The following is a 17,011-nucleotide window of genomic DNA, read 5'->3' as shown; positions in this document are numbered from 1 at the left end:
CAAGATCAGAAAGAATAAACCAGAGGTTAAACATAATCCCATTAATCTATAAGATAAATCCAGTTAATTTCTAAAGACATGCTTGTCTAGCACCTAGCAAAGTGCCATGTTCATAGTAGGACTCTATCAATATATGCTAAAAATAAATACATAAAATAGTATTTCAGTTAGTATTTTAAGGCTTGTATCCTCCACTAGAATTCAAGAGCCACAGAGGCAAGGACCATGACTATCTTTTTCATATAGTATGCACTTAATAAATATTTGTCAAATGAATGAAGTCTGAAAAAAATGTCATTCAAAAACTAGCACAGATTCAAATCACTGTAAGAAGAACAACTTATACTTGTGAGGTGTTTTATAGTCTGCAAAGTGAATAGTATTTCATTAACCCAGATGATTCTTTTTTAGCCCTCGCAAACAACCTATCAATGTTATTATTATCTCCATCCAGAAACTAAGGCTTGGAATTCTTTAGTGACTTGTCCAATATTAAGTATCTGGTAATGGAAGTTTTCAGGACTCCCACTGAGGTCTTGTGACAGCTAATCTAGTGTTTATACTATTGTATCAGATATGAAGGGACTATGACAAGATCTTCATTGTCAGAACTAAGGGAAAGAAAAATCTCCATACGTTATCAGGTAATATATAACCCTGCCAACTTCCTAACCTTTGCAAGCCCTCTTACTTATGGTGGGAAACCTGGATTTTGGTATACAGGTTAATTGCCAACATACTTTTGATGATAAATCCTGGTAATGGACCAGAGGGATTAAAAGAACTGGCCCAACAATTTGTGACTCACCTTCAAGGCTTCATTGTAGCTAGTCTAGCAAAACTGGGCTCCAATTTGGTTAGCAGTCTTTGTTTTTTTCTTGATATTTAGCCTCTACCTTTATTCAAATGCCTGGCTAATGGATCCCAGACTTGTTTCTGTTCTCGATATTTTAATAATAGTAACATACTGGGCACCTGGGTGGCTCAGTCGGTTAAGCTACTGTCTTCAGCTCAGGTCATGATCCCAGGGTCCTGGGATCTAGCCCTGCACTGGGCTCCCTGCTCAGCGGGGAGCCTGCTTCTCCTCCCTCTGCCACTCCCCCTGCTTGTGTTCTCTGGCTCTCTCTGTCTCTCTGTCAAATAAATAAATAAAATCTTTAAAAATAATAATAATAACAACAACATACCTACGACTGCGTTCTCTGTCTTGGTCTTTGCCAGTTCTCTTCTGAGGAGAGATAATGTCCTAATGATGTCCTGTCCCTGAATCCTGAACAGACCCCTAAGGCCCTAAATGCCTAACTTCACAGCTCCTGAGGGAATGTCTGGCTTTGATGCTTAGACTTACTTAGTCAGCTTCATCCTACCTGCTATAGTTAATTGTGCAATGTGTGGACAAAACAATACTTCTTCAAAAAGATGCATACTAAGAGCATTGAATAAATTAATAGGACATATGCCCCCCCCAAAGAAAAACAAACAGAAGTAATAAGACATCTACATAACATGCTTTCATATGTTATTTACACTAGCTCCTATAAAAGTTTAAAATCACCAGTGGTAGGCTAAATCTAACAATTCAAACTTTATTAGTGATTAAATATGAGGCCCTATGGTTTAGCACAGAAATTAGTTATCAAAATTCAGCATGAGGGTATATAGATTAGCAATACCATGAAAAAAGAATTAGGAGTACAGCTGACAGTATGAGTGACAGTATAATATACTAAAAACATAATGTAACATTGGCTGATTCAACACAAGTATGATATTTAGACTACCAAATGTGACAGCTCTCCCTTCTGTGCTAATTAGAATTGGGAATTATCCAGTTTAGTAATCACATAAAAGATAGGCTAACTGTATCATGTTGACCGTCCTTATAAGGTGGTACAAGATTTTATTCAACAAAAGGACCAAAGGATACTTGGCCTTCTGACTTACAAAGAACGTTGGCAACAACCAGGGGCCCAGGGTATGGGCACGATTTTTTCTCAAATGTAGCAATGATGTGACTCTTTATCAGAAATAAGGCTACCTTACAGGCTTTTCTAGATTACTAGAGCATCTTTGTGAACATGCCTCTTAACATAGCTCTGTTCAGGGCACCTGGGTGACTCAGTTGGTTAAGCGGCTGCTTTCAGCTCAGGTCATGATCCTGGGGTCCTGGGATCGAGCCCCACGTCTGGCTCCCTGCTCAGCAGAGTGCCTGCTTCCCCCTCTCCCTCTGCCTGCCTCTCTGCCTACTTGTACTCTCTCTCTATCTCTCTGTCAAATAAATAAATAAAATCTTAAAAAAACAAAAAACAAACAAAAAAACATAGCTCTATTCTTAACCACATGGGGGAAATGGAAGCAGCTTAACCAATCCTGCAGTGAGACCATACCTAGTCCCCTCAACCTGGTACTGAGGCCTCCATTAGAAAAGGTGCAAAGATGAAATGGACTGTTTCCTCCGGACATGGATAAGAAAAGTTTGAGTATCAAACTCATGTCATATGAGAAAAGATAAAAGAGGAAAAGGTATAGGGAAACATTTATCACAAGTATTTGAAAAGTAGAAGAGTGATTAGAATTATTCTCCATGGCTAAGAGGGTAGAAAGAGTGTAGATGGAGAGATGGTAACAAGGAGACAAATTTCAGCTCAGAATGAGCTTCCTAACAATTAGAGCACTGCAGTATGATGAAATTGGCTGCCTAGCACGTAGCAGGTTCTAAGCCACTGGAAGTCTTTAAGCCTAGTCTGATCAACACAAGGCATCTCTTAAGAATAGAAGATGGTGATTTGACTTAGATGAGTTTTAAGACATTAGGTAAATAAGACAAGGAGAATAGAAGTGTTGGCTTAGTACTATGATAAGCTACCTGCATACTTTAACTGCTTCCTGAATCCTTTTTCTAACAATGGGAGCAGTAATACTAACACAAGAGAGTGTGGGTTTATGGCTCTTTCAAAGTTAGAGATGATTCACCATTCCAAATGACTCAAAGTAGGTAAAAGCTTCTGGAAGTGGCCTTATTGCTCTGGTGTCTCACAATATCAAGAAAATTATCCCCTAAAGACTTACAATGACATTCAAATATGAAAGGATACACTATAAATATAGAATAATAAAAGAATAATAATGAGAGACTTTGGTGGGAGGGAAGAAGGAGTGACAGCAAGACATCCCTAGGGAAAGAAACGTTGATGATGGTGGTAGGCACTACAATGGCCTCTCAAAGATGTCCACATTCTAATCCCCAGAACCTGTGAATATATGTTACCTGGCAAAAGGGACTTTGCAGATATGATTAAGTTAAGAATCTTGAGATGGGGAGATCATCCTGGATTATTATGGTCATTGTAAGTGAAAGAGAGAAGAGTCAGTGTTAGGGTGATAGATACAATGTGAGAGATTGACTAGCCATTGCTGGCTTTGAAGGTGAAAGGCAGCATGAGCCAAGGAATGGGCACAGCTCATAGAAACTAGAAAAGGCAAGAAAATAGATTCTCCCCTAGAGTCTCTAGAAAGAAACACAGCCTTACCAACGCCTTGAATTTAGCCCAGCGGGACCCATTTTGAACTACCAGAACTGTAAAATAATGTATTTGTGTTTTTTTAAGCCACTAAGTTTGTGGTAATTGGTTCCTGCAGTAATGGAAAACTGACACAATAACCCGGCAGAAGGCATCACAAAGGGAGGCAACAGAAACTATTAAGGACTGAGAGATGGACATTAAAATTAAACTCCAATGGAAAAATATACCTTGTTACATTATGATATGATTCAATATTTTAAAAATAGTGATTCTTTCACTTTCACTTAGTCTTACATTTAATGCAATAATATTGCAATAGAGTTTCCCTCCTACTGCATCTTGGATCTTGACAAGTAATCATAAAGTACATCTGGAAAAATAAATGTGTGACAATAGCCAGGTATCAATTTGAAAAGAGAAAAGTAATGGAGGGGGTGGAGATCAGCCTTTAGTGGATATTTAAATAAATTGTAAATGGTCCTGGTGCAATAATTGAAAGGCAAGAGAAGAGAGAATTTTAAAAAACAAAGCTCCAATACTTGTAGAAATTTATTGTATTATAAGGTGGTATTTCAAATCAGCAAGAAAACAATGAGTTATATAATTGCCAGTGAGATACTGACTATTCACTTGGAAAGAAATAATAAAGCTGGGTGAATATTTCATTCCTTATACCAAAATAAATTACAGATATTTAAATAATAATTAAATACCCTTAGAAGAATAATCTTAAAATAGTAATGAACTTTGAACAGGAGCTATAACCAGACATATATAACCAGAGCTGTAGAGAACAAGATTGATGAATTTGAGTACATACAAATATTAACTTTTTATCAAACCACTAAAATATAAAAAAATAAGGGACAAATGACAGATTTAGGAAAATTCTTTGACACATATGACAAAGAACTAATATCTTTATTATTTAAAGAGAATTACAAATTGAGATGAAAGAGATCATCAACCTAAGGGGAAAAGTGGACAAAGGATAGGAGTAGTTGATAAGAAACAGCTAAAAATTTCTTATATGAAAAGATGTTTGATCTCACTTATAATTAAATGTATACATAAATTAAAGTAACACATGATATACCATTCTTGATCAAATTGCTATAGATAATACACAGTGTTAATGAGGGTTTCAAAAAATGGGTACCATTTTTGAAGTGTGCATTGGTATCAAACCTCTCTCCAGCTAATTTGTCAATTGTTACAAGAGACCTATAGAAAGCAGATCTTTAGATAGCATCAGTTTTTGGACTTTTGCCACATTAAAATTTTTCTTCCTTTGCCTGAGAACAGATGGGATTGATAAACCACCATTATTATTCCTAACATATCATGGTACTGTAGGGCACTATTTATATGAATTGCATAATCGCCACTCATACTTTCTAAAAAATTATATGCACTTGCTACTTTTAATCCTTGTATCAAATAATGAAATGTTTGTGTGTGTGGGGGGGGTGACGTAGAGGGAAGCTTGCCTCTTATGAAGCCTCTCTCATGAATGAAAAAAGTTGTAATGAGTATTGATCATTTAAGTTGTAAATGGTTGTCAGGATATTCTTCCCCTTTAGAAAGTGTTACCAATTAATGTCCATGGATCTTGACTCTTAGTTGAGCTTCTCTTGATCAGTTACTTCAAAGTTGGAGGTGTCAATTAAGACTTGAAACCACAGCAGAAATGTCAACAGGAAAGTGTTGAGAAACCAGTGTGGGTGCTACCTAACAATGTCACTTTGGGTATACTATTGGTTGTGTTATGTCTCCCCCAAATTCATGGATCAAAGTCCTAACCCCCACTACCTCAGAATATGATCATATTTGGAAATAAGGTGATACAGATGTAATTAGTTAAATTAAGATGAAGTCACTAGGGTGAGCCCCTAATCCAGTAACTGGTGTCCCTATAAAGAAGGGAAATTAAGAGACAGACACATACAGAGAGAGGATACCATGTGAAGACTGGAGCTATGTTGCCACAATCCAAGGGATGCTGAAGACTGCCATCAGACCACCAGAAGCAAGGGGAATGGCATGGAACAGTTTCTCTCTCACAGCACTAAGAAGGAACCAACCCTACTGATAATCTTGATTTTGGACTTCTAGCCTCTAGAACTGCAAGAAAATGGGTTTCTGTTGTTTAAGCCATGCAGTTTGTGATACTTTGTTATGGCAGCCCTAGCAAACTAATACAAGGGTTTAAAAGAATATATAAAAGGAACTGTTTGAAAGAAAAAAAAAAAAACTTCTAACATCTTTTTTAGTGTTCTAAAATTTTTACTCCTTGGAAAATAACTACTGATTAACTAAGAACAAGCAAGGAAAAGAGGATTATCTCTGTTCTTGATAAAATTCCCAAAAGTGTATAAAAATTTTAAATGCACATGCTCTTTGACACAGGAATTCTACTTCTAGAAATCTTTCCTATAATTAAACCTATGAATACAAATAAAAATGTACATATAAGGATGTATCCTGAAGCATTGTTTAGAATATTAAAGGAGTAGAAATTATTTTTAGATTATCATTAAAAGACTGTTTAATAAATATCATTCATACAAGGAGGCAATGTAGTATAATGCAGAGGTCCACAGATCTTAGACTACATAAAATCCACGTGAACAATTTGTTAATAATTCAGACTTGTTACTCTCCCCCAAATTTTTACTAAATCAATCTCTGACAGTGAGCTGGAAGTCTATGTTTTACAAGCTTCCCTGGTCATATTGATGCAATTGGTTGGTGAAATATACTTTAAAAACACTGGAAAAATAGTTAAAGACCGTGGAAACAAAATTCCAGCTCTGTCATTTTCAGCAAAGTTGTTTTGGCAAAGATTAGAATACTAACAGGAACTACTTAAAAGGGTTGTTGGTGACTATGAATGAGATGATAAAATTATTGAAATAAATTTGAAATAAAATGAAATGAATTTTATAAAGTGCTTAATAAAATGCCTTAGTATAGTGCCTAAAAGCTCAATAATTGTAGCCATTATTACTATTCAGTCATTCAAAAAATGAGATAAATGTGTAGGTACTGATATTTTCAGTTAAAACAAAGGAAAAAATATATAATGTATGTTCACATTGTGCAAAAAGAAAGTATGTACACATATATTTGTGTGGAATATTTCTGGAAGGAATGATTTAAAACTTGGTGATCAACACTGGGGAGGAAGACCATATTCTCTTTTGTTTTGCTTGATCTTTTTAAAAACTATATATACATGCTATTTTCAGGAAAAAGAAGTTCTGTGAGTCTAAATACCACCTGAGGAAGGTGATGATACCACTTCAAATATAAATGAACTTTAATTTTTATTTCTGGTGCTATTATGTAGAAATTTGCATATCCCAGGTGAAATTGAAGATGGTGAAATCTCAGGAATAATCTCCTTAATAAATCAACAAATGCAACTGAAAACACACCAAATGCCAAGCAAAACTAAATAGGGATGAGCTCTGTATGAAGCCTCAGTAAAAGACCCGGATAATCTACATAAGAAGTCAAAAGAAATAGAATGTATTTCACCAAAACAAGATGAACAAAGAGAAAAGTGCATCATGTGAAGAAACCCTGAAGCTAAAATACTAAGTACATTGTCCATGAAGCATTACTTATAGTCAAAAAAGGGAAGAAAAAAATAAAATAAAGAAACCAAAATTATTTATATAAAAAATTTTCTTTACAATGTGAGGAGTCCAAAGCCTCATATTTTTTTGGAAAGAGGCAGAAAGCAAGTTATTAGAAAAATAGATAAACACTGAATAGATGAACTAAAAAACTGAATATTCAAGCATAAGTAAATGAACAGGTTCACAGCTAGAGACAAACTATGTCAAGCTGTTAGAAAAATAACTGAGACTTAACTTAAATATTGGGAAGACAAAAGACATCACCAGATTCCTAAGAACAAAATGCTGGATTTGATGATGAAATTGCACAGCCATGTGTTAATGTTGGTTGGTCTGGTAATGCTGAGGGGTCCTGGGTAACTACTGTTAACTAGGCTTGGAGCATTTACTTGAATAGCCCCCAGACTCCCATTCCTGACTCCACTCCATTTTTACACAAAGCAAAGGGATTTTTACCATTTTGAATAATAATACGTTTTTAAATGTAAAAATTTTTACAAACCCCTTTATGATAATAGGATTAATTTAGTAATTTAGGGAGTACAACAAATGACTTCCTCATTTCCTGACCAAATTATAGATAAGAGTCCCAGGGATGACAAATCTTTTCTGTAAAGGGCCAAAGAGTAAATATTTTAAGCTTTTCAGGCCGTATGATCTCTGTTATGACTACTCAGTGCTACCGTGGTAGCAGTAAAACAAACACACACAATATGTAATTGGAAGAGCTGTCCAGATTTGGCCTACAGTGGGTCAAATTTGGCCCAAAGACCACAGCTAGCCAACCTGTGAATAAAACAAAGGACTCACGCAAATGGATTAAAATATCAACTAGGTTAGTGACATAGCAGATACTAGAAAATGTGGCTTAAGTGCAAGGCAATATAGGCTTCCTATTACTATATTCCAAAATTAGATAGACTAGCATCAGGTCTCCTAAGCCTGAATAGCTACTAAGCTTAACTTCACATCCTATCTGCAGGCAAGAAGATCACAAAAAGAATTAGTTACACGTGCTCAGTTTCTGCTCCCAAATTTATAAATCAATTAACTCCCCTGAGGAGTAAGTAGGAGTAGATAAAAGCCCAGTTAAACTAATCAAAGTCTCCCCACCTGAAAATATGAAGCAAAAAGAAAGGAACCCTCATTCTCTGCCCAACTCCAAGAGGTAAGTTATATTTTTAGGATTTGTTGTTTGAAAAAAATACATGAGCAAAATGCAGCAATAAATTTCCATTTTATTAATCACAGCAAAACTGTGCATTTAATAATAATAAATATAGATATGGAAATGTAATATCTATTATTTATGTAATCTACAAACAAGGCTTGGTGCCTGTATGATATTACAAGCCTTTTATAGTACCTCCATAGAATGATCCAGTTTGAGATCTATAGCTTCATATCATTCCTAAAAAGTAGATATTATAGCCCCAGATAATAATATTATTAGAAGACAATAATAATCATCCAATAAATATTTGTTGAATAAAAATATGAATTTTATAAGAATTATTCCTTTTTTAAAAAAGATTTATTTATTTACTTTTAGAGAGAGAGCATGAGCGGGAGGGTCAGAGGAAGAGAATCTCAAGCAGACTCCTGCTGAGTGCGGAGCCTGACATGGAGCTTGATCTCAGGACTCTGAGATCATGACCCGGAGATCACGACCCTGAGATCACAACCTGAGTCAAAACCAAGAGTCGGACACTTAACCAACTGTGCCAACCAGGAGCCCCAAGAATTATTCTATTTTTTAAAGCTTCCAATGCCTCCCCAAAAATACCTTTCAACACAAACTCTGTGCTCCCTACAGGCTGATGTAGGCAGTAGCTCTCATTCTGAATGTCACATTCCTGCTTCAGCCTTTTTGCTTGTTACTGCCATTCCTTCTAAGGACTAGGGAGCTCTTCTAGACCCATAGAGATTCTTTACTGTCACAACCAATCATAAAATTCTACTTAGTCCATGAAGCATTTCAAGATTACCCCTGCCTATTTGGCTTTCTTTCTTCTGTGAATCTAAAAACAATAGTAATACTCTGTATAGATAATTGAGTATCTCATGACACACTAGATTTTCAGATTCTATATTCAGACTTGGTATTTATGTTGTTAGCTACTTCTAAATTCTTTCTTCCCAGAAAGCAAGTAATTCCATATAGTGCTTTTTTTGTATGTTTCATAGAACTCAATACAGCACAATTCTTGCACGGAGTAGATTCTCAGAAATTTTTAAAAATATATTAAATGATTGAATCAATCAATTTAAAAAAAAGAATGAATAAATAAATAACATAAATAAACAATATTAAGAAAAATTAAGTCTTAAGAATACAGTGGACAACTTGAATGGCCTCCCAAAGCTTTCCCATCTCTGTGTTATTTTAACAGAAACTTTAATTATAAGAAAATGTTTTTGCAATCATTTACTTCTCTACTCACAGAGACAAGTAAAATAACATCATCATTTATGTTATTTTAACTTCCAAAAGTAACATCATAATTTATTTTTGTTATTTTAGCTTCCAAATGAAGGTAAGTGATACAAATCTGTGACTTAATGCTTTAAAAAATCTAGAAGAGCACAAATATTGATGAGTAATATAATTATTTAAAATACTGAAGACTATGGTACAACAGCAATATGGAAATAGGTACTGCTATCTCTAGGTTCAGCCTTGTTAGAAGTATATACAGAAGTGAACAACTGAATAAGAAATAGGTTATTAAAGACTCCAGAAAGCTGACTTTGATCTCACATAGGAATTAATATTTCTCAATTATATAAAGTGGTCATTTCATTAATAATCATCTCATTTTTTATTTATTGCTTTCTCTCCTCAAGGACTATGGAAAAATAAAGGAGGGAAATCATTTGGAAAATAATGATGATCCACATGCTGACAAAAAAAGCTTTGTGTTCTAAGTACAAGTAGTGCTTGAACCCAGGACTCTCTTATTTATAAATATGCACTATTAATACACATTCAAAGCTGTGAAACTATCATTTCTACACACCATAATTAAACTCCATTAATACAAAACCTTAGAATTCTTACATCTGCTCTCCCAGAGAATTACATGTTAGAAAAGTAAGTTAACATAATAAACATTTTGGAATATCTTTAGACTAAAAAAAACAAAACAAAACCAAAAAAACCTTTCCTTCTTTTTCTAAGTAATGTGATTTAAGAGGCCTCTTGATATTTAGCTTTGATAGCCTAAAACCCTGGCTTTTTAATTTAATTTAATTTTATTTTATTATGTTATGTTAGTCACCATACATTACATCATTAGTTTTTGATGTAGTGTTCCATGATTCATTGTTTTCATATAACACCCAGTTCTCCATGCAGTATGTGCCCTCCTTAATACCCTGGCTTTAATAACCAACACCTATTCATTTAATATTTATGATCATCATTCTGCAAGAAGCTTAAGAGACTGTTAGTTAAATGATGGGATCTATAAGATGTCAAAATAAAAATTTGCCACTTGTCTGCTTTTCAACCATCTTCATTACTATTACTCTACCAGCATCTCCACAAAAGCAGAGTGGCAACATTTATATCTTTTGAAGCTCCTTTACTCCCTTGCTCCTCAGACCCATCCATCATTACCAAGTTGCATGAGTCACCCTTGTAGTTCTATGTCCATAGCTGTCATGTTAAGCCAGGCCTCAACACCACACAGTGTCAATTATTGCCACTGTCTCTGAACTCATTTCTCTTTTTGTATAGCTTCATTTCATTCTATGCACAACCATTAGAATAATCTTCAAACATCATTATCCTCCCATTATTCAAGACCCAAAAACTAAGTACCTCCCAAACGCTTTTTATTCAAAACAAAACTCTCAGCTTAGTCTTCAACTCACCAATTTCATCTACTTACTGCACCTTCCATCAACTCTATGCCAGCACTCTTCTGAGTTCATCTGCTTATTAATTCATCTTAACACTGAATTTGAACATGAGTTACTCCTCTCCTCTTTTAAAGGCCAGTGAAGAAGCACTTCTGGAAGAAGTAACGATCTCTAAAAATCCACTCCTCCATAAAAGCAATAAAAATACTCACAAAAACTTGTCAAAATCAACTTTTTTAGAACTCTGGAAATTAAAAACTTACAACAATCTATGTTACAAATAAATCTGGAATTTATTCCAGAAAATGAGTAGAATCTTTGTACAATGAGCATTGTGACATTTTAACTTATTCCATTCATATCTCCCTTTCCCCAGTTCTATAGTGAGAAAACTAGCAGTCTCATAATAATAGTAAATCTTAAAGCCAGCAGCCTAGAAGCCATCGGCAGGGAGGAGAGGGGAGCTGAATGTGTTCAAAGCACTACAAACATCCTCACATCCAAAGAGAATTCTCAAGACTTAACATGTTCAGCAGCCCTTTTGAAAAAGGCCCATTTAATTAATTGTAATTATAGAATTGTAAGGTCAATTGTAATTATAGAATACCCCCCAAAATAACAAAAAACAAAAGTATAAGAAACATGAAGAGAATTAAGATGGTAAACTGAAAATATCTATTTAACACAAAGGAAGGCAGTAAATGAGGAAAAGAAAAACAAAAAAGATGTGGCATATAGAAAGCAAATAGTAAAATGGCAGACATAAGTCCTACTTTATTGGTAATTAAATGTAAATGGATTTAGTACTCCAAAAAAAGGCAGATATGGGCAGAATAGACTTTTTAAAAATAATCCAATTATATATACTATCTACAAGAGACATACTTTTATATTCAAGGACACAAATAGGCTTAAAGTAAAAAGCTGGAAAAAGATACACCATGCAAACAGTAAGCAAAAAAGCCAAAGTGGCTATACAGTTGACCCTGAACAATATGGGGGTTAGGGAAACTGACCCCTTGTTCAGTCAAAAATCCGCATGTAACTTTTGACTTCCCCAAAACTTAACTACTAATAGTCTACTCTTGACCAAAAGCCTTACTAATAACATAGTCAATTAACACACATTTTGTATGTTATATGTATCATACACTGTATTCTTACAACAAAGCAAGCTAGTGAAAAGAAAATGTTATTAAGAAAATCACAAAGAAAATACATTTACAGTATTGTATTGTAAAAAATCCATATATGAGTGAACCCATGCAGTTCAAACCCATGGTGTTCGAGGTCAACTGTACTAATATTGAACAAAAGAAACTTTCAGACAGATATTGTTACTAGAGATTTTTTAAAAGGACATTTTATACATTTGTAAAGATAAAATGGTCAATCAGGAAGACACAACATATATAAACATATATACACCTCACAACAAAGCCCAAAACACATGAAGTAAACACTGATGGAATTAAAGGGAGAAATAAACAGTTCAATAATAATAGTTGGAGAATTCAATACTCCACTTTCAATAATGCATAGAAGAATTTTGCAGCAGATCAACAAGCAAATAAAAGACTTGAATAGCACCATAAACCAAATAAATCTGACAAACATCTATAGGACATTCTACCAAACAACAGAATACACATTCTTCTCAAGTGCACATGGAACACTCTCCAGGATAGACTTTATGTTAGACCATAAAATAAGTCTCTATAAATTTTAAAGGACTGAAATGATACAAAATATGTTCTTGGACCATGAAAGAATGAAATTAGAAATCAATAAAGGAAGGAAATTGGAAAACTCACAAAAGTGGGAATTAAAAAACACATTTCTAAATAACAAGTGAGCCAAAGAATAAATCACAAGGGAAATTAGAAAATACTTCCAGATAAATAAGAAAAATTCCCACAACATCCTCAAAATGCAGATAAAGTAGTTCTTAGAGGGAAATTCATAGTTGTAAACTTATAATTAAAAAAAGAAAGATCTCAAATCAATAACATAATCTTCAGAGTACAGAAACCAGAAAAAAAAGGGGGGGACCCAAAACAGGCAAAAGTAATGAGATAACAAAGACTAGATGAAATGAAAATAGAGAATAGAAAAACAATAGAGAAAATCAATAAAACCAAAAGCTGGATCTTTGAGAAGATCAACAAAATTGACAATACTTTAGCTAGACTGACCAACATAAAAGAGACAAGACTCAAATTACTAAAATCAGGACTGAAAGAGAAAAGAGCAATATCAACCTCACAGAAATAAAAAGGCTTACATGAGAATAATATAAGAACTCTACGACAACAAATTAAGTAACCTAGATGAAATGAACAAATTCGTAGAAAGATACTACCATAATTGACTAAAGAAGAAATAGAAAATGTGAGTAGATCGGTAACTAGTAAAGAGATATAATTAGTAATTTTCAAAATTGCCATAAATATAAGGTCAGTTCAAGATGGCTTTCATGGTGAATTCTACCAAACATTTAAAGAAGAGTTAATACCGTTTCTTCACAAACTCTTTTTCAAAGTACTAAAAGGAGCAATCCGCAAAATGAAAAAGCAACCCATGGAATAGAAGAAAATATTTTCAAACCATACATCTGATAAAAGGTTAATATCCAAAATATACAAAAAAAAAAAAACCCAAAAACCTCATACAACTCAGTAGCAAAAAAACAAATACCCAATCTAAAAACGAGCAAAGGACCTGAATAAACATTTTTCCAAGAATATGCACAAATGGCCAACAGGTACATGAAAAGGTGCTCAACATCACCAATCATCATGAAAATACAAATCAAAACCATAATAAGATAGCACCTCACACCTGTTAGAATGGCTATTATCAAGGTTAGAGACGATTTGGAGGAAAGGGAACCCTTGTGCAGTGTTAGTAGGAATATAAATTGGTTCAGCCACTATGTAAAACAATATGGAGGTTCCTCAAAAAAATTAGAAAAATAGAACTACCATATGACCCAGTAATATCATTTCTGGGTATTTTTCTAGAGAAAACAAAATCACTATCTCAAAAGATATCTGCACCCCATGTTTGTTGCAATATTATTTATAATAGTCAAGATATGGAAAAATCTAAGTGTCTGTGGACAGATGAATAGATAAAGAAAATGTGAGGGGCGCTTGGGTGGCTCAGTCAGTTAACTGTCTGACTCTTGATTTTGACTCAGGTCATGAACTCAGGGTCATGAGATTGAGCCCCACCTGGGGCTCTGCACTCAGCAGAGAGACTGTTTGGGATTTTCTCTCCCTCTCCTCTGCCTTTCCTGCCCTCCCAAATAAATAAATAAATAAATCTTTAAAAAAAGAAGAAAATGTGAGGTATATAGGAAGAGATAGAGTTAAAAGATAAACTGACATATTTTAAACATTTTAGAGGTTTATTTGAGCAAAAATCCCTTCTAACCAGGTAGCACCAAACCAGAAGTTGTTTAAAGTGCTCTACTGAGCAAAACTTGGGGAGACTTTTATAGAGAAGAGCAGAAGAAAAGTAAGGGAATTATTGACTAACTATAGCTTAAAGTCTAGTTTGCTATTGGTCATTGGTTGTCCTTAGGTATCAATTTCATATCCTTGAGGCATTTATAGGCTTAGATTTTGGTTTGCTTACAAAGGTTGCCATGGCATTAGAGCTACCTCAGTCTAATGACCTCCTTGTGTAATTAATTTAAATAAATATATATCATGGAATATTATTTAGCCATAAAAAAGAAAATTCTTCCATTTCCAACAACATGGATAAATCTTGAGAGCATCATGCTAAGTGAAATTGGGCAGAGAAAGACAAATACTGTATGATCTTACTTATATGTGGAATCTAAAAACACCAAAGTCATAGAAACAGTGTAGACTGGCATAACTGGGTATTAGAGGAATTTAATGTATTATATAAACCTAAGATGAGCAAAATGTGTTTTTCTCCCCCCAAACCATGAAAGGAAGAAGTATTAGAATGAAGTTTAGACACTAAGAATTATAACTGTATTCATAACAGAAAATAATATATCTATATAAAATCACATAATTTATTAAGGAGAGTAATTTTAGAACTCCCAAGTTGTTGTGTGAAGAATTTACTTTTTTCTCACAATACTTAGAATCTCTGAACTGTTCTGATTGTCTCTGGAACAGTGACCTGAGCCTCACTTATGTATGCAAGAAAATCACAGAATCATATTATCCAAAAATGCCTGATTTCCTTTCCAAAGGTCGTTTTCAATTGGGCAGAGAAAACCAGCAACTACTTCTGTTTATGAATCTATAACAAACAGTTTTTCAACAACTTACAATTTCAAGACTTATGGACACAGAGACATTTATTTTCTAAGCTACTCATGGACAGTTTAGCTATATAAATGATAACCGAACTCAGTTTTGGCTTTATGATAATAAAAAAAAAGATACTTAAAAATTCAGTTAAGAATCTCTGTGAAATAACTAAGAAGTTATTCTTAGAGCTCAGATACTATAAATGTATTCCTCAAAAAATCTATATTATGTGCCTCAGGCTGAATTTTATAAAAATTAAAAGAGTAAAACTATCAAAAACTAAGAACATGGGACTAATAGTCACAGAGTTAAATACTATCACTGGTAACATAAAAGCAAACTTACTGCCAAATTCCCCTACCTAAATAGTATGGCCTTCAATAGTTCACTAATAGAAAAGAATATAAAAAGCAGTTACTCCAACAAGAAAAAGCATGGCACTGATAGGATAAATTCATCACTGAACTGTATTTCCAGCAGCAGTTATAATGTATAGGCTCAGTCCCAAGAAAATTGCAAAAGATGGAGTTAATTAGTCAAAAGTATTATATAGGTGATTATTCCTCAGTATATTTATGTAGATGTGTGTGTATGTGAGTAATTAAAAACTGGCTAATGGTGACTGCAGTGGACATGGCAGTCAGGTCAAAAAAAGTCTCTGGGTTCCCCTTTCTCACTGTTGGTGGGAATGCAAGTTGGTACAGCCACTCTGGAAAACAGTATGGAGGTTCTTCAAGACGTTAAAAATAGAGCTACTCTATGACCCAGGAATTTCACTGCTAGGTATTTACCCCAAAGATACAGATGTAGTGAAAAGAAGGGGCACATGCACCCCAATATTCATAGCAGCAATGTCCACAATAGCCAAACTGTGGAAGGAGCCGAGATGTCCTTCAACAGATGAATAGATAAAGAAGATATGGTTCATATATACAATGGAATACTACTCAGCCATCAGAAGGGATGAATACCCACCATTTGCATCAACATGGATGGAACTGGAGGGTATTATGCTAAGTGAAATAAGTCAAGCAGAGAAAGTCAATTATCATATGGTTTCACTCATATGTGGAATATAAGGAATAGTGCAAAGAACCATAGAGTAGGAGAGGGAAAAGTGAAAGGGAAGAAATCAGAGAGGGAGACAAACCATGAGAGATTCTGGACTCTGGGAAACAAACAGGGTTACAGAAGGAAGGGAGGGGATGAGGCAACCGGGAGATGGTTTTAAGGAGGGCATGTATAGTGATGAGCACTGGATGTTATATGCAGCAAATGAATCATTGAACACTACATCAAAAACTAATGATGTACTATATGTTGGCTAATTGAACATTAAAAAAAAAGTCTCTGGGCATGAATTCACTCTTTCCTGACAATCTAAAGGCATATGCCAATCTCTTGGTAGAAAAAAAGGAGGATCATGCTGGGACACCAAAGCTAACAACATATACTAAAATTAAATTATTAGTCTAGTAAGCATAGGGGGACACTGTGGCATTAGCAAGACCAAGATCAAATGACACAAAAAGAAAAGTAAAATCAGAATTTAAATGGAAACCAAGATTTGGAAATTGAATTTGAAGATGCTGCTACTATGTTTAAAAAAGAAAAGAAAAAGGAATGACTATGAAATTCAAGAAGGTCTGAGAAAGAAAAAAAAAAAAAAAAA

General features: G+C 34.3%; 1 protein-coding gene across 1 annotated transcript in view; it reads right to left on the bottom strand.

The window, feature by feature from the left end:
• The window catches only part of ANKS1B (ankyrin repeat and sterile alpha motif domain containing 1B), a 1,110,621-nt gene that overhangs the window by 721,510 nt on the left and 372,100 nt on the right, over window positions 1-17,011 (bottom strand). The gene's annotated exons all lie outside the window — the stretch shown is intronic.

This window comes from Mirounga angustirostris, unplaced genomic scaffold (assembly GCF_029215605.1).
Source record: "Mirounga angustirostris isolate CCGP_5_RB_7025 unplaced genomic scaffold, mMirAng1.0.hap1 SCAF_5, whole genome shotgun sequence".
In the NCBI taxonomy this organism is placed as follows: domain Eukaryota; kingdom Metazoa; phylum Chordata; class Mammalia; order Carnivora; family Phocidae; genus Mirounga; species Mirounga angustirostris.
This window is presented reverse-complemented; position numbering and strand designations above follow the sequence as displayed.